This window comes from Ochotona princeps, chromosome 18, assembly GCF_030435755.1.
Source record: "Ochotona princeps isolate mOchPri1 chromosome 18, mOchPri1.hap1, whole genome shotgun sequence".
Lineage (NCBI taxonomy): Eukaryota > Metazoa > Chordata > Mammalia > Lagomorpha > Ochotonidae > Ochotona > Ochotona princeps.
In genome coordinates, this window is record NC_080849.1 from 2,620,592 (window position 1) to 2,646,123 (window position 25,532).

Consider the following 25,532-nt stretch of genomic DNA (forward strand, 5'->3'; position numbering starts at 1 on the left):
CTGTTTCTGCCATGTATCACTCTGGATTAAAATACATGGGGCAAGCTATAAAACGTAAAATGATCAGCACTGAATTAATATGACAGAATATAGTGATTTCATGTGAGAAAATAGATAAAAATAAGCAACAGCTTCCTTACATATCAACAAAGCCTAAATTTAAAAATTACATAAGTAACTGCCACAAAATTTAAAGTACATAGGAAAAACAAGTAATCGACAGACTTAAAAATTAAAAACTATTATAAAAGTTGAGGGCCCAGCGTGATAGCCTAGTGGCTAAAATCCTCACCTTGGACGTGCCAGGATCCCACATGGGCGCCAGTTCTAATCTCAGCAGCCCTGTTTCCCATCCAGCTCCCTGCTCATGGCCTGGGAAAGCAGTCAGGACGGCCCAAAGCCTTGGGACCTTGTACCCACATGGGAAACCCGAAAGAAGCTCCTGGCTCCTAACTTTGGATCGGCTCAGCTCCAGCCGTTGTGGCTACTTGGGAAGTGTGAATCAGCGGACAGAAGATATTTCTCTCTGTCTCTCTTCTTCTGTATATCTGACTTTCCAATAACAAATAATCTTTTTTAAAAAAAGTTGAGTTATAGAAATGTAAATGAAATTTTAACACTATAAAGATGCCAATTTCTGTAAAATATATTTGGGGGGGAGAGGAAAGAGAATGTGTTTCACTTACTACTCCCAGCTGGACCAGAGAGGTGGGTGTGTGGCCCAGCCATTATTAAGACATGGGCTCAGACAGCACAGTGCTACCCTGGACACGTGAGCCTGACTCCCAGTTCCCTGACTCCAGCTTGCCGCTAATGTACACCCTGGGAAGGCAGCACGGATGGTTCAAGCAGCTGTGTTACTGGCATCCAGGAAACCTGCGCATTCTGGGCTCCTAGTTTCAGTCTGCAGCTCTTGAGGGCGTTTGGGGAGTGCCTGTGCTGACACTCTTTCTATGTTTGAGTCTGTTTATCTGTCAAACAGATTTAATAAACAAAACAGAAATGTAGTAAGCACAAAGGGTTCTTTACAGGAAGAGAGAGACAAGTGAATGAAACAGAATGAAGAATGTGGAGAGGAAACGCATTACAAATTTGAACATAAGCTAAAGGTGGCCCTGACTGACACCTCTACAGTCAGTCAGACAACCAAGACTCACTGGTGACTAAACTGGGTGACTAACAGGTGGGCAGCACATACTGTGTGGACACGCTGCACTCAGGGATGACTTACTTGCTGGACAGCGCAGACTGCATGGACAGATGGCATGAGACTGCACAACTGTTGCTCACGTTTGTTAGGGCATGTCTCCTTACTGGACTGCGACACCTAGAGCCATTCCTGTCTTTTCTCGTAGTGCAGTGCCCGCAGCAGGGCAGGTCTTCAATGGCATCTGGTGATGCCAGGAGCCAGCAAAGGGGTTGTCGTCAGCCAAGCCTTTCTGGGCTCTCGGCTGCCCTTGGGCCAGGTCTGAACTCCCGGGCCTGACATACAACGGCTTTCACTTCGTTCCCAATTCTACCACACCTTCAGCTTCATCCCAAATGTGGCCTTTCAGCCATCGTACCAAATTTATGCCATTTTAGCCTATGCGTTTCAGTAACTTATTCTTCCTGTCTAGAACTCCATTTTTCACTTTGTCTAGCTCATTCCCCAGCAGCATATGCTGACTCCCGGGCTGCCTCCTTACACTGCACTGGCATTTGAAGAAAACCACTCTTTCAGGGCCCCCATGCCGTGGTGTTATCACCTATTCACATGTTTTCTCCCCCTAAATAAGAAATTTTGGACTGTTTTTCTTCCTCCGTGTCTGAGTCCTGACGAAAGTCATAAATACAAAACTCTCTGTTAACACTTGTAAACAAACTGCTCAGGCCCTCATGCTAAGAAGTTAGTGATCATAGCAATGCACCTTAGTTTATAAGCACGGACATGTCATTTCAAAACCGAAAATATTGTCAGATGTTCATTTTCATGTTTTATATTAAGAAAATAATGGGGACACTGTTAATTGCATAGGCTTCCTAAGTGAAGGTGCAAAAACAGCAGTGAAAAAGGAGACCACACAGGCATCCTGGGTTCACGGTGCTGCCAGGGGCTGCTCTAACTGAGACCATGGCACTTGGGTTGTGCGATGGAACAGATACCGACAACGTATCCCCTCTGTCACACGCATTCGAAAGAGTACAAAGGAACAGAAGAGAAAGAAAAGCAATGCAGAAACGAGCAGACAGACATCTAAAGTGGCAGCAAAGAAGCAATGGGACCCAGCGCTGTGGCTCATTTGACTAATACTCCCTCCGCTGGGCAGTGGTTCATGTCCCAGCTGCTCCACTTCCCATTCAGCTCCCTACTTGTTGCCTGGGAAAGCAGTGGAAGACAGCCCAAAGCCTTGGAACCCTGCACCTGTGTAGGAGACCTGGAAGAGCTCCTGGCTCTTGGCTTCGAATTGACTTAGCTCTGGCTGTTGCGGCCACTTAGGGAGTGAACCAGTGGATGGAAGCTCTTCCTGTCTCTTCCTCTCAATGTAAATCTGCCTTTAAAGTAAAAATAAGCAAATTCTGTAATCTTTAAAAGAAACAAAAAACGAAACAAAAAAATCAGAAATTACATATGGGATATGGTCACAGGAGTGTGGGAACTCAAAACTTTCTAAAGTTTCTGACTCAAGGATAGCAATTCAGACCATACATGATGGAAGAGAACGCAAGCTAGGTATAATTTAGGTTTAGAGGAAACAGAAGAAGATGTGCTTTAAGGTTTTAGTGTAAAGAGACAAGAATTTTACATTTTGATTTCTGTAGCAGAAACATGGGTTTCCAATTACATTTAAATAGATAAATAGCTAGGATAATCTGAGGGGAAAAAACAAAAGAATGCAATCCAAAGTTTACACTCGCAATCAAAATGAGTTTTCCATAGAGCTGATCAGTTTCTGGAGGGAACTAGGAATTCCCCTTACAGAAAAAACTAAAATGACAACTTCCATAACCAGACACTTGCTAAGTCTGAGACAAGGTCTGGGCTCAGGGAGGTTGCTTGTTGGCTTCATGGAACCTCACGAGATGAAAAATGGCAAGTTCTTTTGTTTAGAGACCAGAAATGGAACAGAAACAAAATATAATAAAAAATGAAAATCCAGGTAGAGGAATTATGTATTTCATCCTGAATAATTATTTCTGTACTGCCCGTAAATCCTCTCTGGTAAGCTGTGCATCTAAAACTCATCCAGCTGCCAAGGGGTAAATGCAGCGCCATCCATCAAGCAACCACTTGACAAATACATTCCATAATAGAAGTTTATTTTTATGGGAGGCTGAATCAAGGACTTTCCCATGCATACAAAAACTTGTCAAAATTATTTATGAGTCTTGCTGAGACACACAATATGTCATATCAAACTCCTATTTTCCTTCCAAGCACAGACTGTCAATATCTCTGCTACTATCAATAATGCGGACCACCGCTGATAGAGGCCCCAGGAGCTTGCGGTCATCTGCCCGTTGCAGCCCTGCCGGAAGCCGTCCCTGACTGCAGAACAGCTGAGAAGAGGCATGGTGCCCTCCCGTGACGGCAGTCAAGGTAAGCATAGGGGGCTGCGTCCCAAGACTTGGCAGCAAAAAACAAAAGTGGAAGCATATGCTTGAGAAATGACGGTTGATTATGGCTAAAGTAAAGCAAAAATAATAGAGGTTGCTGCATCGTTCATTTTTCACACAAAATATTGGCTAAGTGTGATAAAACAGACACCTGAAAATCAGGAAACTAACCCATCCTTGGTGAAATTTCAATTCCAAAACATTAGCTTGATGGAATGAATCAGATGGGATGAGACGCCTCTCAGAAGGTGAGAAATGTGCTTAGTGCAGGCTAAGTGAGCTTGGTTCTGCCGCCCTCAACCCTGCTGTCGCTCCAGTTCACCAGGAAGCAGCATGGGATTCAAGCGGGTGAGCCTTTCATGGCTCTGGCTAGATGACAACTGCTGAATGAACTTGGAGGTAATTTGCAGCAACAGGAAAATGCATTATTATTTTCCAGGTCTTTAGGCAATGAAACTGACTGTCTTCCATCCTAAGTTAGCCTAAGAACTCACCAGAAAAGAAGTGAAGCATAACTGTTTTTCAGTCTCATTTTGCCCCTACCATGTGGCATGCAGACACCATGGCTGAACATGCGATCTTGGTGAGATCGGTTACAGGATGACCACACTGGGCTGGGGCTGGATGGGTAGAGTACTAAAGGGCAGTTGTCAGGCACTGACTCGAGCTTCTCAGCTCAAAGACAAATAACACACTTGTAGGATTTAGTTCACAACTCCCTGTTACGGCTCTTCCTTTTTTTTTTTTTTTTAAAGATTTCATTATTATTGGAAAGTTGGATATACAGAGAGGAGGAGAGGCAGAGGAAGATCTTCCATCCGATGTTTCACTCCCCAAGTGAGCCGCAACGGAGCAGTGCATGCCAATCCGATGCCGGGAACCAGGAACCTCTTCCAGGTCTCCCACACGGTGCAGGGTCCCAAAGCTTTGGGCCGTCCTCAACTGCTTTCCCAGGCCACAAGCAGGGAGCTGGATGGGAAGTGGAGCTGCCGGGATTAGAACCGGCGCCCATATGGGATCCCGGGGCGTTCAAGGCGAGGACTTTAGCCGCTAGGCCACACCGCCGGGCCCTGTTCCGGCTCTTCCTACACAGCAGGAGCCTCGCAGACAGTGTCCAGAGCCTGCCAGGGTCCCCAAGCACTGTCCCTGTGAGAGTGTGGCTCACTCGGATGCTTCTCCCTGAGCTCGCTCTTCTTTAAGATCAGGTGACTTGACAACTCTAATTACTGTTTCCATATTCAGTACTAACAAGAACTTGGTTTTCAAAATAATGCCTCAACCATGAAACATATATCTGTATCTACACTGACAATACACACACTCAGTGGCTCAGCAATTTTATTTCCTTGTTACGCTGGAAACATGTTACCTTCTACACAATTTAAACTCATTGGTATTGATGTATAAAGGCAGATTCTGATTTGTTTTCCTGAAATGTTTCAATTCAACTGAGAAAGGTGAAGCCACACAGAAGTCTACTCTGTTTCTGTTGAAATATGACATAGACTGTCAGGAAGGAGGCAAAGGCACTGCTTTAAAATATCCATTTCTTCCATCTTCCTAGTAGTTTCTGCAACAAGTTCTGAACATTATGCAGAAGTCTATCTCTGGGTCCAAGAGCTCATGCAGGTGCCGCTCAAGGTTCCCACCCAGCCAGCACATGCCAAACGGCTCCCTGAAGGGAAGGGATGGTGGTACTGTTTTTGAGCGCTGCCCGTGGTCCAGGCTGCCCAGCACTTCATGTCAGCAGGGCTGGGGGCACAGCTCCAGCTCCAAGAACCAAGCAGCCAGCAGCAAGGCCTCCTTTTTCCACACGTAAGACGCCAGGGCACGTCACTGTGAGGCTTTCAGATAGTTTATAACTGGAATGTACTTGCTGGTGGAAGCGACTGTTCTCCCCAGGAACGCCAAGTTGTCTGTGCTTGATATATGCTGTGCATGCAGTACTCGGGAAGGAACAAATGGACACTGGGGGGTTGTGTCCCCCGAACAAGGACTGAGCAGTGACACTGCTGCTGACGACCTTGTGACACGCAGCTGTAACTGAGTGCCCGATAATACTCCCAAGAAGCAGCTAAGCCAGGGAGACAACGACACCCCAGCGCCACTCAGACTCTCTAGTTACTGTGCAGGACACGCCACTGGTGGGGAGGCAGACATTCTGATTGGTCTCTTGGTGAACGAACAACAGGGTTGAGTGGTGCATGCTACATCCGGGGACACACATCCATGGGGATTTAGTGAGAACCAGAACCTGACTTCCTCTTGGCAACAGAACTGCCCAGCACACTGCAGAGGGCGGCGCATGGGCGAGAGAAGAAAAAAGGAACAATCCGTGACACAGTGGTTTCTCTCTGGACTCTGCTTTCAGATACCACTGGTCTTAACATGTCTTTCTTACATGATCCCAATGCCAAACAGTGATACCAGAGAACTCAGCTCGGAAAGAATAAGCTCACGGATTTAGATAGACCGTGTAGAGCCTTCCTACACAAACAACGAAGGCCGTCTGCTTGTTGTCACTGTGTTAGCGCTCACCTTGCAGACTGTCCTGGGCAGCCCACACAGCTGCCACTCGGGGAGTCGCCTTCCAGGGTTAGCAGCCAGAGGCTGCTCTTCCACCTCGTGAGCTGAAGGGATATTTGTGCAGGCACATGGTCACTGTGCACCGCACCGACTCGTGTTATCAGCTTGCTCGAAACCTGGCCTATGCAGAAGTGGAACGCATGCCTGCTGAAGCAGACTGATTTTGTTTCATTCCTTAGGACTTCCTACAAGGCAACAGTTCCTTTGCAGTTTTAAGAAACCTGAGTCCCAGAGAAGCTGGATGATTTGCAAAGCCAGGGTGGGATTCGAATCCAGGTTTACAGCTGCCTCTGGAGACTGCAAGTTTTCTGCTCACCACTGGTTCCCCCCACCCCCGTTCTTTTTATTTTATCACTCTAGACCAGTTTTTCAACCTTGGCACTGCAGGTTCTTCCCTGTGGGTTGTCCTGGCTTCCACCGGCCAGTTGCCTCTCCACTCCAATCTGCCCAAACTGTGGCAATCGCCAGTGTTCCCAGGCACTGCCAATGACCACTCAGGGCTGAGAACCACTGATTCAGTGACTATCCTCCTGCTGGATTTGTATCTTTGTTCTCTGCTTCATCTGCATGCACAGGGAATACCAGCAGAATGTTGTATCCCCTGTTGCTTCTGTTAACACCCGAGTAAGGTTTCTTCAGGTCAGTGGGAGACAGAGTTTCAGAGCAGGAGCACCAGATAAAATACAGGACACCCTGCTCAACTTGGAAGTCAGACACAATCTGGGTAACAAAATTAGGACTTACTTCTACTAAATCATGCTGTTTTGTTCTTTCTAAATTCAAACTGCATTTTTCAGTCGCTGACCCTGGACAATCTGCACTAGCAGTCCAGCTCATTTCCATGTGTTAGGTGACAGGAAGAGTCGGGGCTATTCCGCAATGGCCCTTGGTCACCTTCACTGTTCCCGTAAAGCCACACACTGCCTAACCTCTGCTGATTTTATTCTCTGCTCCATTTGCCTGTCTTCCTGCTTAACCTGGACAATCTCCCTCCTCTCCACTGGGGGGAAAACCAAACCAAACCAAACCAAACCAAACCAAACCAAAATAAACCAAACCAAACCAAACCTGATACACATGCATGACACCACACTACAATCAATACAACTGCATCCCTAAGGAACCCTCTATGGACGTCAGCTGCAAGGCAGACACACACTATCAGGTACTATCAGAAAAGGGGACATTAGTTCTATCTAAGGATCTATTCTACACTGTAACACTGAAGTCACGCTCAGCTGCCTTCACAAGTCACCCACCGCATGCCAGTTCTCCTGACGTCTAACTCTTGGTGTCACAGCCAGCAGTTCAGAGAAACACCTCCTCACCTTCCTGTCCTCTGCTGGGATCTGGGCTGGGGAGATGAACATGACCAAGGCCTGGCTCCTGTCCTGGAAACTCAAGGGGTGGAGAGACCTCAATGACAGGTAATTCTGGAACTGACAGACAAGAAACCTTGGCAAGAGAAGGCAGGGAGACCGAGAGAATCTTGGCATGGTGTATGCAACAGCATCCTGATTGCTGTAGCTGACTGCAAGCATTTTATGCGTGTATATATTATCTTTTCAGTATAAATATAACTTATATTTACTAATAATACTCCACAGTGTTATCAGTATAAGGCTGAGCACACAGTAGGTAAATGAACAGTTAACAGTGATTACTGTAATATTTATATTAATAAACCACAGAAAAACTTGATGCCAAAAAGAGGGAATAATCCCAGGACAGAAGGGTGGTCTTCAATGCTCTTAAGCTGGACGTCCTGTAAGTACTGTGATTACTGTAACCACATGGAGACATGCCCACCAGGCAGCAAGTAGCAAGTGAGCCCGTGTTAGCGCTGACACATGCAGGACTCTTCTTTGAGAAGACCACCTTAACCTGCACAGGCTGATGGGCTCCACGAGTGCCAACAAAAGCAGACCACGTTTTGCCCAACAGGACCATTTCAGTGTTTTGTATCATCAGCATCAGCGGGGCTGAAAGGATCACTTGGACCCTTTGCGATTTTAATCCCTTCAGAGACTGCATAAAACCTTGCCAGCCGCTCTCTAGTTTCATCATCTCAAAGACCTCATTAGCCAGGGCTACATCATGTCATTTAAGATGAATTGGCTTTGGGTAGATGATATTGTCACTGAGTTCAACACAAGAGGCATACGAGGCCATCGGTGAGCAGACACCTGATCCCTTTCCCAGAGCGAAGCCACTGTGCTGATGTCGGCAGGGACCCTTCCTCAGCACAGTCACAGCCTCAACTGTTGTTGCAGGAGCAGTGGCACGCAGCCCCGCAGCTCCTCACTGTGCGGCTGCTGCAATCCTTCTCAGCATGTAAGATCTGGTGTTCCTTTCTACAGCCACGTGCATGTTGTCACTGGGTGGCCACAGCTGGCATTCAGAGCCAGATGTCAACAAGTGCTCAGAGGGAGGGGAGAATCCAAGTACCTATGAAACTGTGTCACATAACATAATGTAATTAATGAATTAAAAATAATAAATAAATAAAAGACAAAAAAAAGAACCCAAAAAACAAAAACAAACAACAACAACAACAGAAACCCAAGCTCACAGCAGTGAAAAGCAGAGCTGCAAAACAAAGTAGAAACATTACAGTGCAGTTATGGTGGCTACAATCACCTGACCAATAAGGACTATAACTAAAATATCTTCCGTAAAGTAATTACTTTTCATGTAAACTTTTTTTCATGGACATCAACACATATTAATCATTCTCCTTTATACTATTAGCCATTCTTATGAGGTTTGAGATCACTGGTTTTCTTTAATATGATGACTCAAAAAAGAAATTTTAGTATTAGAAGACTGGCCCAATTGGAAGGAATATTTCTATTTTCCTTGGGGGGACGGGTGGCTTTGGTTATTTTGTTTATGTTCTAGGGGCTGGTGTGGTGGCTAATCCTCTGCCTGCCAATACCAGCATCTCAAGGGAGCTCCATTTTGTGCCTTGGCGGCCCCACTTCCCATGCAGCTCCGTGTATATGGCCTAGGAAAGCCGTGCAGGATGGCCAAAGCCTTGGAACCCTGTACACGGCTCCCAGCCTCAGATCGGCTCAGTTGTGGCTGCTGCAGCCATTTGGGGAATGAACCAGGGGATGGAAGACTTCTTTCTCTGTAACTCTTTCAAGGAAAAAAAAAACCTTTTTAAAAGTTATGTGATGCAGCTATAATTATTGCATTTACAAAAAGAAGCTGAAAGGGTTGAGATAGGAGCATTTTACCCCAAGTTGTGAATAAACCAAAAACTTTAAAAATACAACAATGAAGTATCACTTTTGTTACCTGGGAAAAAAAAACAAAAAAAGAAAAACGAAAAAAGAAAAATTTGCATCAATTGAAGCAGTCAAAATCTGCCTTCCCTGGACAACAAGGGTTCAGAGGCAAAAAGCACAATAACAAAACAGCAAATCACATGGTGACACTTTTTTTCTTTGCTTTGTTTTGCTGTCTTCATTTTTTTAGATGGTATATTCTTCCTCTGCAAGACACTTAGGCAAAGGCTCCCTTTGGTTGGGAGAGCAACTGTGTTAGGGACCCGTGGGCAGGTCCTGCTGCGCAGCTGGGAGGGCCCCTGATTGGGGAACCCCTGACTGGGGAACCCCTGATTGGGGAACCCCTGATTGGGGAACCCCTGACTGGACTGAATCTGATCCGATTCACTGAATTGTGGAGTTGATGGGATGCGTGTAGCTGGTTATAAATTGATAATCTAAATTAATTCATTCAAGCAGAAATCGATTTTGTAACTCCTTGAGAGCTTGTCATCATGTAGCCTCCCACTGCTAGCCGCATTCCCTGTTTCCTAACGCTGGTCGGAAACAGCTGGGTTCAGGTGACCTGCGCACTCGTTACATCTGTTACACGTTCCTGCTGGTAAACCATATTAAGCTGAAATGTCCTAACGTTGATTTTTTTTTCCTTTAATTTTATGACAGAAATAACCTAATTTGTAACACAAAATAACAATCTCCCTGGATTACTTTGCCTTGTTAAAATATTTTATGCATTTTTCATTTACACAAAGGTAATGGAAAAACACTTAGACTATCTGTTATTTAAACCACAAGAGATATGTTCCTGAAAGTCTGATAGCTACACAAATGATTGTGTCTTCATAGTCTTTACTTTATATCTGCAATAAAAGGCAGACAATTCAATTCATTGCTTAGTAAATAAAGTACGTTTTTATTTTATTTTCTCTACCTTGCAAGAACTGAAATCAGATTGCTTTGTAAATTCATTCAGAAACAGGACTCACTCCTTTTCTCTTTCTGATCTGAAATATTTAATGTCCACTTGGAACCTCAGCTTTTCTTCATCAACAGAAATCCCATATAAAAAGAACCATTTTAGTCATGATTCTCCCCCATTTCCAGGGGCTGAATGATGGAGGCAGCATGCTGTCCATTTTTGCATCTAAGACTGTTAAATACTAATTTCTAGTAACCTCCTAATTTCATTAACTTTTTAAGGTACATTTTGAAATAAAAGTATCTAGAACCTCAAAACAACAGAAGAAATATTTCCTAACTGTAAGTGGCCAGGTATTTGCACTGCTGTAAGTGAAAAACATTCCTCAAACCAAAAAAGGCAAGCAACTAAAGTCCCCATTTTTTTTCCTTCCTCTCAAATGCTCTATTGTTTACACTGAGGCCAGAATCATCGCTTCACGGCTTCAAAAGCCATAGTTGTTAAAAGCTATGATCATGATTTTTGGCCTGCCTTTCCCAGTAGGAATAACCCCCTTGCAGTGGAGACCTTCAACAGGGTGATAAACAGAAAATAGTATCCGTGTAAGCTCACGCCCTAGTGTCGTGGGCTAAGCCTTCGCGTGTTGCTCCGACAGCTCACATGGGCTCCAGTGTGTGTCCTGGTTGCTCCATCTCCAATTCAGCTCCCGGCTAGTGGACTGAGAAGTAACAGAGGATGGCTGAAGTCCTTGGGCCTCTGTGGGGGACACCTGCAGAAGTTCCTGGCTCCTGGCTTCAGATCAGCTCAGTTCTGGCCCTTGTGGCCATCTAGGGAGTTAATTAGTTGATGGAATATTTCCCTTTCCGTGTATGCTTCCACCTAGCTCTGTAATTCTGTCTTTCAAATAAAAATAAAATAAATCTTTTTAAAAAATAATATGGAACATCTTTTAGTATTAAAAATGGACTTACGCACTCACTTGTTCATTTCAGAATACTACCTGTAGCACTAAACTTATCATGGGACAGAATTTTAAAAGAATTGACTTAGTCATGCCACAGCAGTTAAAAACAGAATTGTAATAATTAAGAATATGCAGGGGCTGGTGTGACGGCATAGCACGTTAAGTCACCAACCGCGATGCGGGCATACTATATTGCGTGCTGCTTGATCCCAGCTACTCTGCTCATGTGCCTGAGGCCCTGCTGCCATGGAGAGACCTGGATGGAGCTCCAGGCTCCTGGCTTCATTCTGGCCCAGATGCAACTGGTCTCACATTCTCTGCCTTTCAAACAATAAATAGAAACAAATTTTCATTGGAAGAATGTCACCTTATAATTTAACGTTTCAAAATATTTTTTTGTTGTTGTTTTCTGACACAGTTTAGTTCGCGCTGGGGTCTCCCTCTCCCCTCCCCTCTCACAGAGGGTGTCTTTCCTAAGTTTTCCCAATGAATATCTGAGGCGTGTATCAGGACACAATCCTTACTCTGGGACAGCGCGTGGCCTGCCCTTAGCCTCTGCAGGGCTTGCTCGGGGGCAGGAGGGCAGTGCCGGCGGGTGGCTGGCCTCTTGAGGGCCTGCAGCCCTGGGCAGAAAGCTGCGGTTTCTGTTCCTTAGGCCGTGCGCCCCTCCCGAAAGCAGCCACCGACAGCCTGACAGTTTTAATCTACAAAGAACAGAAAGAAAATTCAGAAGCAACGAAGCCAAGATGAGATGGAAAACAGAAATAATTTCAAACTGAAAACATTTCGAGGAAAGAACTAAGAACGCTCTTGGCCTTGACCTCTGTCTTCCCCGCGTCTGCTCTTTCTGCGGTCTTCCTCAAGGCGTGTGATGAGCCATCTAGGACTCGCCCCAACACCTTCCGGGAGCTTGCCAGGAACAGGAACTTTCTCTTACACAGCCATTGAACACATTTTTTTTTAAGCTTTTACATTCATTGTTTTTTAATTGTTTTTATTATTTTTTTCCTGACATGTGCCATATAATACAATGTAATTATTGAATAAAAATAAAAAGGAACACATCTTTAAACTGCAGAATTGAAAAGTATTTAAGTAAAAATCTTCCAAGCTATAGACCATATGCAAATTCAGCACAAAGTCCTAACAATAAAAAGTCCTTTTGTAGGAAAAAAAAGAGCAATAATAGGAAAAAGGAGAAAAAGGGCCAGGTCCTTGTGGGCCGGGGTTCATTCTCCCCAAGTGGCATGTCTGGAAGAGCTTCTCCACATTCATTCTTCTTCCGTGTCCCATGACTCTAGAAGAGCAAGCCGGTCCCTTAGCCGACCGCTCCCACCGGGAGTCACCTTCTTCACGCTGGCTTCCCGCGTCCTACCATCCCAAGCGTTTCTCACTCAGCATGGTCCTGTGAGCCCAGGTCAAACACACTGTCCCAAGCTCCCATTCAAGGGAACACTGTTACGTACTTGTTGAATATTAGTTTTCTGTTTTAAAAACAGTTTTAAAAACTCCACCAGGTACACTTGCAGACATGGAGCTGTTGCGTCATGTGATAGTAAGAAATGTTTAACTTTTTAAGAAACTGCTAAACTGTTTTCCAAACGAGCTATACCACGTGACAGCTCGCGCATCGGCACGACGGCTGTAGCTGCTTCACAGCCTTGCTAGCATCTGGCATCCAGTCTTTGAGGCCACTTTCTGGGTGCACAGTGGCATGTCACCATGCCATTTAATCTGCATTTCCCTGGTGACTGGTGACCGTTACCTGCACTGCATGTGCCCTTCTGGCCACCTCAATATCTTGTACATATTTTGGATTTAGTTGTCTTGTGAAAATTGAGTTGTGGATTACACCTTGTGTATTCTGGATTTGAGTCCTTAGTCAGATAATTGTATAGCAAATCTTTTCTCTTAGTTTCTGCCTGGCTGTTTTATTTGTTTATTATATCTGTTTATTTTTCAGCAAATGTAGTCTGCCAAAGCCTGGAAGTCACAGCTGTGGTGACATCTGAATCACATTTCCTTTGATCATCTGCACTATTTGTGTCCAAGTTGTGACCAAAGCCTTAGGAGTTGTCTCCTGTGCTTCCTGTCCTTTCAACTTTCAGATTTTTATTTTATTTCTACCGCCCATTAATTTTCATGAATAGCAAGTTAATTTTCATGAATAGCAAGAGGCAAGGTATTGCTATGGTTTTTTTTTCCTGTGTATATTTTTAAGTACCACAACACCGTTTTTTAAAAGGCTATTCTTTCTCTCATTGTGCCTTTATAAAAAAAAATCAACTAACCATGAATGTGTGGATTTATTCTGTTTTGATTATTGTATCACTGTAAGTTGAAAAATCCTGTACAGCAAATCTTCCACACTGCATTCATTTTCAAAATGCGTGACAACTCCACATCCTTTCATTGGTATGCAGGTTTTAGATCAGCTTGTAAATTGTTAGAAAAACCCTGCAGAATTTAGACTGGGTCAGCCTGGTCACAGTGGCCATCACAGTGTGGAGTTTCCTGTCCACGAGTCATTACGCTATTTCTTTCCTATGTTTTCTGTACTTGGTCTCAGCACTGATCTCTGGTTCCCGTGGCCAGTCTGTGCATAGATAAACCGACCCCTTGAGACAATATGCTCTTCTTAATTGTATTTTAACAATTTCGAATGTTTCATTGTTTATTTATAGAGAAGTAAAATCACTTTCTCTATTACTATTTTGAGAATTATGAAATTCACTTACGTTCCATAAACTTATACTTTCTTTATAAGAAAATGTCCATATGCTTATTTTTCCTTTTTTCTTCACAATCTGTATCTTCAGACATATAGTCTTCCTTACAGTTAAAGACTTTTTCAATCATTACTTTCCTTCTCTAATTTCCCCTGCTCCTGCCCCTCTCACTTCCTGCAGGAAATGGAAGGTTGTGAGTACTGTCCCCAGGCCAGCAAGACCCTATAGTTTCCTCGCCCAGTCCTTCCCTCAAGGAGCCTGTTTAGTTTCTGGTTTTAGAAGTTGCATCTTCAAGTTCACAATCGTGTTTCTTGCAGTCTTTAAGTCTCACTGAATTAATCTAGATGCAACATTTTCCAATTTTAGAAATACCACTGATTTTTTGGGGTATATTTCCCATTTCTCTTCACATTTTGCTAATATTTTTCTTTAAGCCTTTGAACAAATCAGTAATAGGTCACTTAACATTTTTGTATGTCAGTTCCCTCTTCCGTCTATATTCTGGCCATTATAGGTCACATTTTCTTTCTTCTTTCTTCTTTTTCTTTTTTCTTATTACTTCTTTGAAATTGTGACAACTTTTTAAATTATTATTATTTATTTATTAGAAAGTCAGATATAGAGAGAAGGAGAGACAAAGAGGAAGATCTTCTGTCTGATGATTCACTCCCCAAGCAGCCGCAAGGGCTGTAGCTGAGCCAATCCAAAGCCAGGAGCCAGGAGCCTCCCCCAGGTCTCCCACACAGGTGCAGGGTCCCAAGGCTTTGGGTTGTCCTCCACTGCTTTCCCAGAACACAAGCAGGGAGCTGGATGGGAAGTGGAGCTGCCGGGATTAGAACCAGTGCCCCATATGGGATCCTGGGAGTGCAAGGCGAGGACTTTAACCACTACACTACGGCGCAAGGCCGAAGCTGTGACAAGCTGTCTTGGGTGAAAGACAGGGTTATGATGGTGGATGTCTGGGTTTTCCGGTCTTTACCTGGGAGTGCTGACAGTCCTCACTAGCAGTCACATTTACCTACAGTTCAGCTTGGTTCTTACCAGGTCTGTTGCCAGGAGAGATCTACAGTGGCCCTACTGCTAAGGTGGATCCCTCAGAGTTCTCCACTGAACATCTGGGACATTCAGTGAAGCCTCCTCCACTCCAGCTGGTAGAAGCTCCAGACTCCCAGGCCAGCGTGAGATCCGGAGTCTGTGGTCGCAGCATCAGCACTGCTCTGCCTTTCTGGAGGTGGCACCTGTGCTTGTGCGGGGCTCAGCATTCTGCCACAGCCTGCTGAAAGCTCAGGTGGACTTCTGGAGCTCCAGAGCCCTGGCTGCCTTTCCCAGAACTGGCGTTGAAAGGAAGCTGCCTTCGGGTGGGACGCTGTGCAACACAGGGTCACCTGGCTCTTCTTGGAATGCCAGTCCACATGCGCTCGTCTGGATCTGAAGACAGGTGCCTCATGTCTATACTTCCATCCCCACTTGCTGTTTTCTCCAGGTGGGAGGGTCATTCCTCCACCTGCTCCTCCTCTGTGGGAAAAGGAAGCTTTCTTGTTCCACTCAGCTTTTATGTATTTATGGAAACATTTTGTCTACACTACGTTTCATTTATTTCTGAACACCCTGTGTAGAGCACTGTATTGAATCAATGTTCAAAAACGAGCTCCATATGGCATAAGTGGCTTACATGGTTCACCTGACAGGTGTGGTCCCTGAGTACAGCCGAAGCCAGGAGGGCTTGGTGCCGATGGCACTGCCATTTCTCTGTGCTGATGTCTGAAGGTCGCTGTCAAACCTTTGTGCACAGCGCCTCTTGGTAACGTTCCTTAAACTACAAACCTCAGCATTAAAAACTAAAACAAATTAGTTGATGTAGATTCAAAATAAAAATTGAAAAACTATTAATATTTTGGATATGAGGAAACAGAAACAAACTCAGCTTATTCCTGGAAGGGCCCGCAAGGCGCAGCTCCCGTGCAGGCAGGGTCTGACGCTCAGCCGCCCTGCTCTCTAAGAGTGCCCGGAAAACTGCAGCTCACCATGAACTAGTCACTTGCCCACATCACAACCGCCTTTACGTTGGCTCTTCTCTCTGCCACAACACTCCTCAGCCCGAAAGGTCCAGGAAAGTTCTCTGGTTCCTCAAAATCTTGATTCTTAGGCTCCCACTTGAACAAGGTCCAAGGTGATCTCCCCATTTGAAAGGACAACTGCCTTTTCTGCATGGAGGGCCATTTCTGCTGCTCTCCATGCCCACGGGTCTTCATTCTTTCTCTTCTTACCACAACATGCTTGCTTCAGGGACAATCAACAGAAGATCCCAACCCTGCCTGGCTCCCTGACAAAGTGGGTGTGACCGCTACAGCCCTCTCCTAGGCTACTGCCACAAAAGGCACCGCAGCGCCCCCTGGCTGTGGGAGGTCTGGTGGGACAGCTGTGTGTGTGCGCATTTGTAAAGGAATCCCTACCCCCTGAAGGCCTAACCTAGCCTCCCAGGACTTGAAGTCTCCCAGGAGGCTCATGCACAAAGGTGAGTGCTGGACCTATCCTTTCTTCTCACAACTGTTGGCGAGTCTAAGCAAAGGCCGGGAACTTTGTGGGTGCTAGAGGTCCCAGTTCTGCAGCAGGGACACTCCTAAGAGCCCAAGGAGAGGAAGTTCAGTAAGTGCTGCAGTGATGGCCATATGGAAGATTTAGTAGGCCCAGAAATGGTACAAAGATCAGTGAACATAAAAAGCTCAACTGATTTTCTAATGTCTATGGAAAGCCCATTAAAGTAAAGATAAATTTTTAGCAAATGTTAAAGCATAGCTATTTTAAACTTAGTAATTAATATTGGATTTTAAGGAGAAATCCATGTTATAATGCTAGTGTTCCATTTAAACAGAAAATCACCACTCATAACTCATACTCCCATCCTGGAAAACAAAGATTACTAAGCTTGGAATAAAAATGTCTAACTTCTATTAGATTTGCAATTTTGCAAACGTTCTTTCTTCCAAAGCATTTAAAAATATATAACTTACATTATACAAGGTAAGCTGGTGAAAACAAACCCATTTAGCCCTTTCTAGCATTGTTGTCTGTTCAACAAAGCCTAAGTGAGTGTATGTGCAGAAAGCTACATGAACTTAAGCAAAGGACCTTTCATGAAACATCTCTCAGATTTGGTCTTCAAGTGGTTCCCTATGTGTTCTTAGCTTCATAGCTTCACACATTATAGTTCTCTTGTAATTTCCTTGACTTGCTTTAGGTCAACCAGAAAAGCCTGAGAACTCAGTGTGCAAGTGGGGCTACAGCAGCAGGCACGGTTTCAGATGCCGCCGCCTCTGGGTTCACGCCAGCTGTCGGCTGTACTTCTCGGATTTCATCCATCTTGGCTGAGTGGCAGCTCAGCAGCCCCTGCCTTTCCTGAAGCACAGACATGTCTGGGCCATCTGTGTCCTGGAGACCAGGGAGGACACACCAGCACTCGCCCTTCCCCAGGAGCTCACTGACGCTCTTCAATAAAATACGCAAAGGAACAGATTGAGGTTCATCCGTAGGGCATTTCACATCCTGCAAAACCGTGTGGTGCACAAATCCCATAGACACACATCTGAGTGTGTCCCAAGACGGCGTGCCGAAGTCAAGAGGTTGTGTAAGACTGTGTTTTGCTTCTGCAGGGGGAATCAAGGTGGCGTTCACGTACATTCAGGGCAATGTTTCCCACAAATCCCTTCTGCAAAAGCCTGTGTAAAGGCAGCCCAGCCCCCAACATTTTGCATAATGTGGAGGTCTGTGTAGTTATAAAAGCTTTGCTTTAAATTTTCAGGAAACCTTGTCAATCCTGTTGTCATACACATAGTTTCAAATGTTTAACAGCATTCAGAAATAGAATATAATCAGAAGAATGTCAAAATGAATCAAATTCAGTAATTTAAGGGGGGAAGATAAGATTAAAACAAAATTTACTTTAATGACCACAATTTTCTGCAGTGTTTTAGATTTCTTTGGCAATTGCCCAATTTAACAAAAGCAGTCACTTTGAACTTGGTTGAGCTAGGGTAACTCACCAAGTGCGCCACTTGGTGATGGAGCTGAGATTCACAGAGGGAACTAGTTCACATCTGCAACAGAGTGATTCACTTTCGTAGGTTTAACACTGTGTGACCCCAGGAACTTGAAGGTTTAACACTGTGTGACCCCAGGAACTTGAAGCCTTCCTGATGCCTACTGCCTCTCCCCAAGCTTGAATCAGTAATGCACCACAGAACTCACCAAAACTTTAACTAAAAACAAAACTTTTGAAACTGGAAAAGCATGATTTCAAAACACCATATGCGTAAGTCACTACAGAATAATTTAGATTCATGCCATTTATAGGAAAATATCATGTTGGATTCATGGACTCAACATATAAGGCAAGTAACAAGTATAAGTAAGTAACAGAAATATTGCAGAAAAGTATTAAAAAAGTATTAAACATTTTTATAAGGAAGATAAACAATTCAAACACCTAGAATCGCAAATTCATAACACTTTCTAAAGACAGAGTTAACATCAATAATCACGGGTCTTTTCTTAATTTTTTAAAAATAATCTGAGGTACATATTGTGCTCCTTACACATGGTACTCAATTGGACAAGTCTATCTGTACACTCCAGGGGTTCCACCTCCAGCCCTCCTGCAGTCAGTAACTCTACACAGCCTGTGAGTCAAGAGGTCTGCCTTTTCTACAGCGTCACCCACCGAATCACGCTGCACGCACCCGACTGGTTCCTTCACAGGGGAAGCTGCTGCTGAGGCACACCCACGCTCTCGTGCAGGCCTTTCCCTGCTGAAGAGCAATCCATGCACCAGAACTAACTTCAATATTCATGTCTGGTGGGCCTCTGGGTTCTCTCGAACTTTCTGTCACTGTGAAGTTTTCACGAGCATTGGTGAACAACAGGCTTTCAAGGAGTGCAACTGCTGGGTGATGGGCAGATGTATGCTTGATTTAATATGACCCTGTAAAACTGGTCTCCAAGGTGGCTTTACCATTTTCTATTCCCACCAGCTTTGCACAGAGGATCCCATTCTTAGTCCCCAATACTTCACTATTCCACTGGCATACAGCATACTCCACTGTGGCTTTAACGCTGCTGTTGAACATTGTCTCATACACTTACTGCTCACTTGTATACTGACTTCTGCCATTTTAAGTTGGATTTTTGTTTCAATACCAGGTAGTGATCTGTTGAGTAGTGCAGAATGAAAAACAAGGCCAGATCACACAGACATAAGTGGCTTTTCTCTTTCTTAGTTTTGAAGAGCAAATGGTTAAACTTTAATGAAATTCAATTTATCAATAAAATTATTTTTATCATTTTTGTCCTGTTTAGAAAAACTATTTCAAAATCAGAAAGATTTTCCACATTTTTCCCTAGACAGTTCAGAGTTTTAACTTACATAGTTAGGCCTGTGAGCCATTTAGGGTAAATTCTGAGAAAGACAAAAAGATCCAGCGTCACATCTTGTGGCAGACCAAGTGACAATGAACCCGTGTGGACAATGTGATAACTGTAGCCTTATCACACTTGTTCATGAAATCAGGCACGTTTCTAGCCTACCTTTCCTTTACAAAATTGGTTTTGTTATTACAATTTCTATGCATTCTCAAACATGTTTTAAGAGAAGCTTTTCGACCAGAAGCCTCTGGGAGTGTGCTTAAATCTATCCGCAAATTTGAGGATGACTGATGTTTGGCAACAAGGACCCCTCCTATCTATAATTCTGCAATCCGGGAATTATGGAATGCTATAGGTTGCCTCTAACTTCTACCAGTTGTGTTTTGTGTTTTTTATTATACAAGTTTTCAATATATTTTTAAAGACTTATGCCTAAGTAATTTTTTTCTAATCTCATTTCTCCCTAGTTTTGCTTTACAGTTTAATTTTGTTAGCACCTCCCCCTTTAATCAGCTCCAGGGACTCATGAAGGCAGTGCCACTCTCCCTCAGAGTTCACATCATAAAGTTTTTCCTTCAAGAACCTCATTTCCGCCACAGGAAGAAGCCCCTCTCTGTCGCCTGCCCAGAGCATGGTGACCAGGGAAGTGCCATGTGAGCTTCCTGCCGACGGGCATTCCTTCGGCACACCTTCTCATGGAGAAGATGGGTGTGGACACCGCACTGAGCTCATGGGTTCTCACACAAACTCTACCTGGGTTTGGAAACAGAGTAAGACCTATAGCACTAATTCCACCACTCTCTTCATATAGCTGTAATAAATTTGACAGACACTAATGATGCCATCATCTATCAGAGGAGCTGTAAAATCCATGTGATCTTAGCACCTGAACTCACCTACGTATACAGATCAGAAGCCTGAAACCATGCACTTGTTCTAATGAACCACACACTTTGGGAGCAGTGTTAAGTCCCAGGGCTAAAAGCATCTTCAGGGCATGCATTTCTAATACATGGGCGGCACTTCATCCACCGGGTTATACATTCTGTCAGTGAAATAGACAAGCAATGTTTGGTCAGAACGCTAAGGAATATGTTTCCCATGTGGGAAAAAAAAACCACTTCAAAAAAAACCTTCTAAAATAGATTTACTAACAACGAAAATCTTCGGGAAACAAATAGGATTTGTATTTGCACTAAAAACAATCTGAATTTAGTGTCAGCTTTCAGTATCTATTATAAAAAAATCTGTATATATATATTCCTTATTTTTGATAGGGGAAGATTGGAGATGTTAAACAGAAAATTAAACTGAAATCATGGCAAGAATGCAAACCAGAGATGCGATCCACAAATTGTGAGCTACTATGTAACGACCAGAATTTAATTCAAACATCTTCAAATAGGATAGAAATAACTTAAAAAGCTACTGGTTTGTAAACTAGAGCTACCCAAGGAAAAGTATTAGCGAAGTAGCTTCTGTAGAGTATTTATACTTAATGTTGGTAACTATTCTTAAATTTAACAGGAATGCTTTATTAACCAACATGTCACAAAACTCCCTTTTGTATTGGGTGGCATGTAACAGCATTCCATTTGTAACTGAGGTTTTCTGCTAGTAAGTATAGCAGTATGAGAATGTGAGACATTCCTACTAAGAGCCCATGTTTGTTCCTATTTCACATTAAAGTGTGGAGTTCCAGCCTAAAAAAACCCAAAACAATGCTGCATTTATATTTATCAGACTGTAAGCAGAAGCTGGTCTTAGAAGCGTGTGGGCCACTGTGTACAGCACTCAAGGACACGTAAGCACAGCAGTGCTTTGTTTACAGGTAGGAAATTCCAGCTACCAGGCTGCTCTCACACACCATCCAGCCATTTTATAAAAAAGAAAACCGAAGTTTGAACAGGTAAACAAGTCAGCTAACAGTCCCCTCGCAGGCACGGTTCAGCTGGCAATGGGGACCAAAATCTGTACATGGTAGACAGAGAAATTTCTGGTAAGAACAGAAGGATCAGGAGGCCCACTTTGCTCCCTTCATGTTTTACGAGCACAGGGTCACACATGTGGCTCCTGTGCTAGAAGATACAGAAAAGCTGAAAGCAGTGTGAGGGACACCCTTCCATCCCGCTCTCCCGGAAATGCCTCTAGACTGCTAAGATCTATCTTTATGTCTTGGAATTTCTGAGGCTTTAACAGAGTTTAAACTTTGTCGCGCTCCCTCTTGTTTGTCTTAGGCCTGAAAGTTCCCCGTATGGGCCACCAGCTGTCGCCGACCAGCAGCGACACTAAATAACGAGGCACACTCTTGAGGGTCTGGGAAAAGCTGGAACCGCAACCGGACCCCTTACTGCCAAAAGCGGCTGTGTTTATACCCTTCTCTCCACTGCCTTTATCCCCGCTGGCCTCAGCTTCTCTCCCTGCTTCTCCTGCCCTCTCTCCGCTACTTTTCTTCCCGTTCCTCTCCTCGTAGGTCTACATTGCTTTTGCAGCCCTCTCTGCTGCTTCTCCCATTCTTCGCCTTGTCCTCCTCCTCGTCCCGTATGCCTCAGCTTTTCCCTTAGCTTTCTGCCCCTCTCTGCTGCCCCGTTCTTCTCGTCTGTCCATCGTTCTTCTCGTCTGTCCATCTTTCTCCTCCCAATCACTTCTCCCCGTGGGTCCACTTGGTGCTACCTGATAGGCCAGTAGCAATGACATCATCGCAGTGAGGGCAACAGCCTATCCCTGTGACTTCCTGTTTACCTGCTGGCAAGACCAACCCCACCTCCTGGCCCTGGGCCAGCCGCCATCCTGCCACGGCCTTTCCTATTCCAGGGAGCAGCTTTGGCACACTGCTCCCCACAAAACTTTGAAAGATTAAATATTTCCCTTCTTAATTCTGCAGCCTTTCCCTAGAGAACACTAAGTAATTGTGATTACTAATCAGGAACCCAAAGATCTGAGGTTTATTCTCACTGCTGCTTATCAACCAATAGCTAGTAGATTCCAAAGCTGTCCTCATTTCAATAATATCATTAAAGAAAAAAGATCTTGAACTATTACATTTAGGAAACATTTGTAACTTAAAAAAAAACTAGCATATATAGGTTCAAAACTATAAGTGTGGGAAAGTTGATTTGTACATGTAGAATAGTTTTCTCCCTATTCAATTTTCTAAGGAAACAAATTCTTCATATTGAAAGGTGAATAATAGTTAATCAACTTTTTATTGAGTTATTATTGTTCTGAACAGGGACATTTTTAAAGAGTGTCTGATCTGGGTAGTTAAGCATTTTTATAAATGATTGAGACACAAAGAGGTTAAAATTAAGCCAGCAGCAATAACTGAGGAAAGAATATTTTCTTTTTTATCTAGGATCAAATCAGAATTGTGTTCAAAGACGGACAATCTAGTCAGTAGTCTGGCTCATTAGTACCTCACAGGATATATTAGAAAAGATAATATAAATTATATACAATTACATTATATGTGAATATAGTTATTTATAACATTAGATATTAGAAAAGAACAATATTATAAAAATATTACACTAGCTTTTCCTTAGCTATACTGAGGATTTGAAATGAACAGACTTCCCTTCAAACGGTCACCAATCCAACATCAAACCCCCGCAGTACATTCAGAATCAGACCCAAGGGTCACCAGTGCATGTGGGAACTGCATGACACTTTGCTCTCTGCAAATGCAGAACCCATCTTCACCATCTCGGATCCCTGGAGAACCCACAGCCCAGTGGACCATATTTGTTTTAATTTCTTTGCATTTTGTAACTGCCAATGGCATTTCTAGCTGACAGGGCACTAAGGAAGCCATAGAAACAGTATGAGGGTTTCTTCATCCATCACTTAATTCTAAAATTTTGAGCACTATGACACTCAGTTTTCAACACCCTTTTAGTAGTTGCTGAATGAGTAACACAAGACTTGAACAATAAGAAACTGAAATAGATGTTAAGGATTATAAAATTGATGTTAAATGTACTCAAATGCTGAAGCTAGGGGAGCTCCAAAGAGCAAGCTGATAGGAACAGTCTGATTATAAGTGTTTACTTACTCCCATCTGCATCTACACTGCTCCATCAATACATACCTGAATGGGTATAGACAAAAATGAATCCATGGGAAATATGGGTAGTAATATTATCAATAATATTAATTGTATTCTTAATATTACCATATTTTTATCTGAGATTGATGACCTAGAAATAGCCACAATAATAGACCTTTTATGTAAACTATGCTGTGACTTAATAATGGATATAGTGCGTATATTGGAACTTTTGAACAGAAGTGACTCCATCTTCCTAGACTACTGGTGAAATGGAGTCACCTCTCATATCACTCCTGTCAAGAAGCTCTAATGCAAGTAAACATGTTAAAAAAACAAGTTCTGGTAAAAATGATAAAAGAAGAAAAATATGTTTTGACAAATATGTAAAAAACATGTTTTGCAGAATTAAAAAAAAGCAAAGAGTGTTACCAATAGATAAGTCATAACCAATTAAAAATAAGTAAACATGTTTGTGAAAGTGAAAGTAACCAATGGAAATACTTTGTAAACAAGTAATAACCAACCAAAAGCATTGTAAACAACTAATGGCTTGACCCCCTGAACTGTATATAAACCCATGCCTTGGTCCCAGTCACCTGAAGCCAACAGGCTTCCATCAGACCGGAGCCAACCTCTTGGGCTTCACAAAAGCTGGCAGGCTCCCACCAGACTGGAGCCAATGCCCAACAGGCTTCCATGACAGATAAGCTAAGAAGCGCTCCCAGTGGCTTCCCTCATCCTGTTTGATGTGTGCTCGCCTAAATAAACGTCTGATTGCAAGCATACTTGTGGCGTTTGTTGAGTGACCGGGCTCGGTGTTCGCGACACAAGCACAAACAACTTTTGTATTAAATTAAGTACTGGACGTGGGAAAAAAAGTTCGCATTTTATAAATGAAAATTAAACATCTAATTCACTGATCTTCTTAAAGGTAGTATGTGAACTATGTATAACTGTGGAACAATTAAGGGTAAAAATACGTCTCACATAGTTAGTTTCCAGGGGGGCTGACTCGGGCAGTCCAGATAGACATCAGAAGAAAGGCCTTTTCCTGGCACCTCCCCTTGCTGTCCTGAGGTCATGAGAATCACAGTGCTTATCTCATCCAGATGCTCAAGGTGTGGCTAATGGCTGGTTAGAAGACAGGGCACAGACAAAGAAAGCACGCAAAACTCTAGGGTGAGTTCTGTAAGCAGTGTTGGTAGAATTTTGGACAAATCATTTACCCTTTCTGAAGCCGGTTTCATTTTCTACACGACAAGAATACATCACTTACCCAGAGGTTGATAAAAGTTATTCACAACTTTCATGTACCACATAACTGCTAAAAGAAAGTGAGGTAAATTTTCAAAACATCAATGAAACAAAATCGTACGAGCGATGCCTGGCAAGTGGCTAGCCACAGCGACGGCCCCGCCCCAGGAACTGTACTGCCCAATGCCCCCCATTCTCCCCCTTTGTCTTCTTCAGCCAGGGTCCATTCTCAGTTGCCAGTCTACCCAGGAAGCAGAGACCACAGAGCCTGGACTCTGAGAAGCACCTTTCATGTCTCTATCAGCTGCTATGTTTGCAACGTGCAGTAATTTACTGCTTGAGCTCAGGGAGGGCAAACATTTATTCCGTACAGAAATCACAAGTTTCTTGACTATCCAATCTGATCAACTGGTTAAATCTTTCAAAATAATAGAATTAACCAAAGCAACAATACTAAACATAATTATGAGGTAGGTCTTAGTTAAGAACTGGGCAAACAAGCAAAAGCAGTCACAGAAAATCAATTTGCTATCCACAAGTTTATCCTGTGCATGTAGCCCTTTCTGTTTCACTTGGGAAACGACCAAGAAAGCCACTAATTCTTTGCAACAAATCTTGCATGCTGTGAGATGGCTCCAACAGTTTGAGCTGGCAACTGACTCCACCTGCCAAATCTGTGAGCATCCTGAGTGAATGGACAACGGCAATGAAGGGGAAAGGC

The 25,532-nt window shown here is 43.6% G+C and overlaps 1 protein-coding gene and 1 long non-coding RNA gene across 2 annotated transcripts in view; both read right to left on the bottom strand.

Annotated features, from left to right (window-relative positions):
• Positions 1–25,532, bottom strand: part of ZNF407 (zinc finger protein 407) — a 399,980-nt gene that overhangs the window by 51,576 nt on the left and 322,872 nt on the right. The window lies entirely within an intron of this gene.
• On the bottom strand, positions 6,202–10,505 carry LOC131482507 (uncharacterized). Its single transcript, XR_009247057.1, has 3 exons — positions 9,819–10,505; positions 6,300–6,304; positions 6,202–6,212 (listed from the first exon to the last, which is right to left on the bottom strand). It is a non-coding gene; the product is annotated as an uncharacterized LOC131482507 (long non-coding RNA).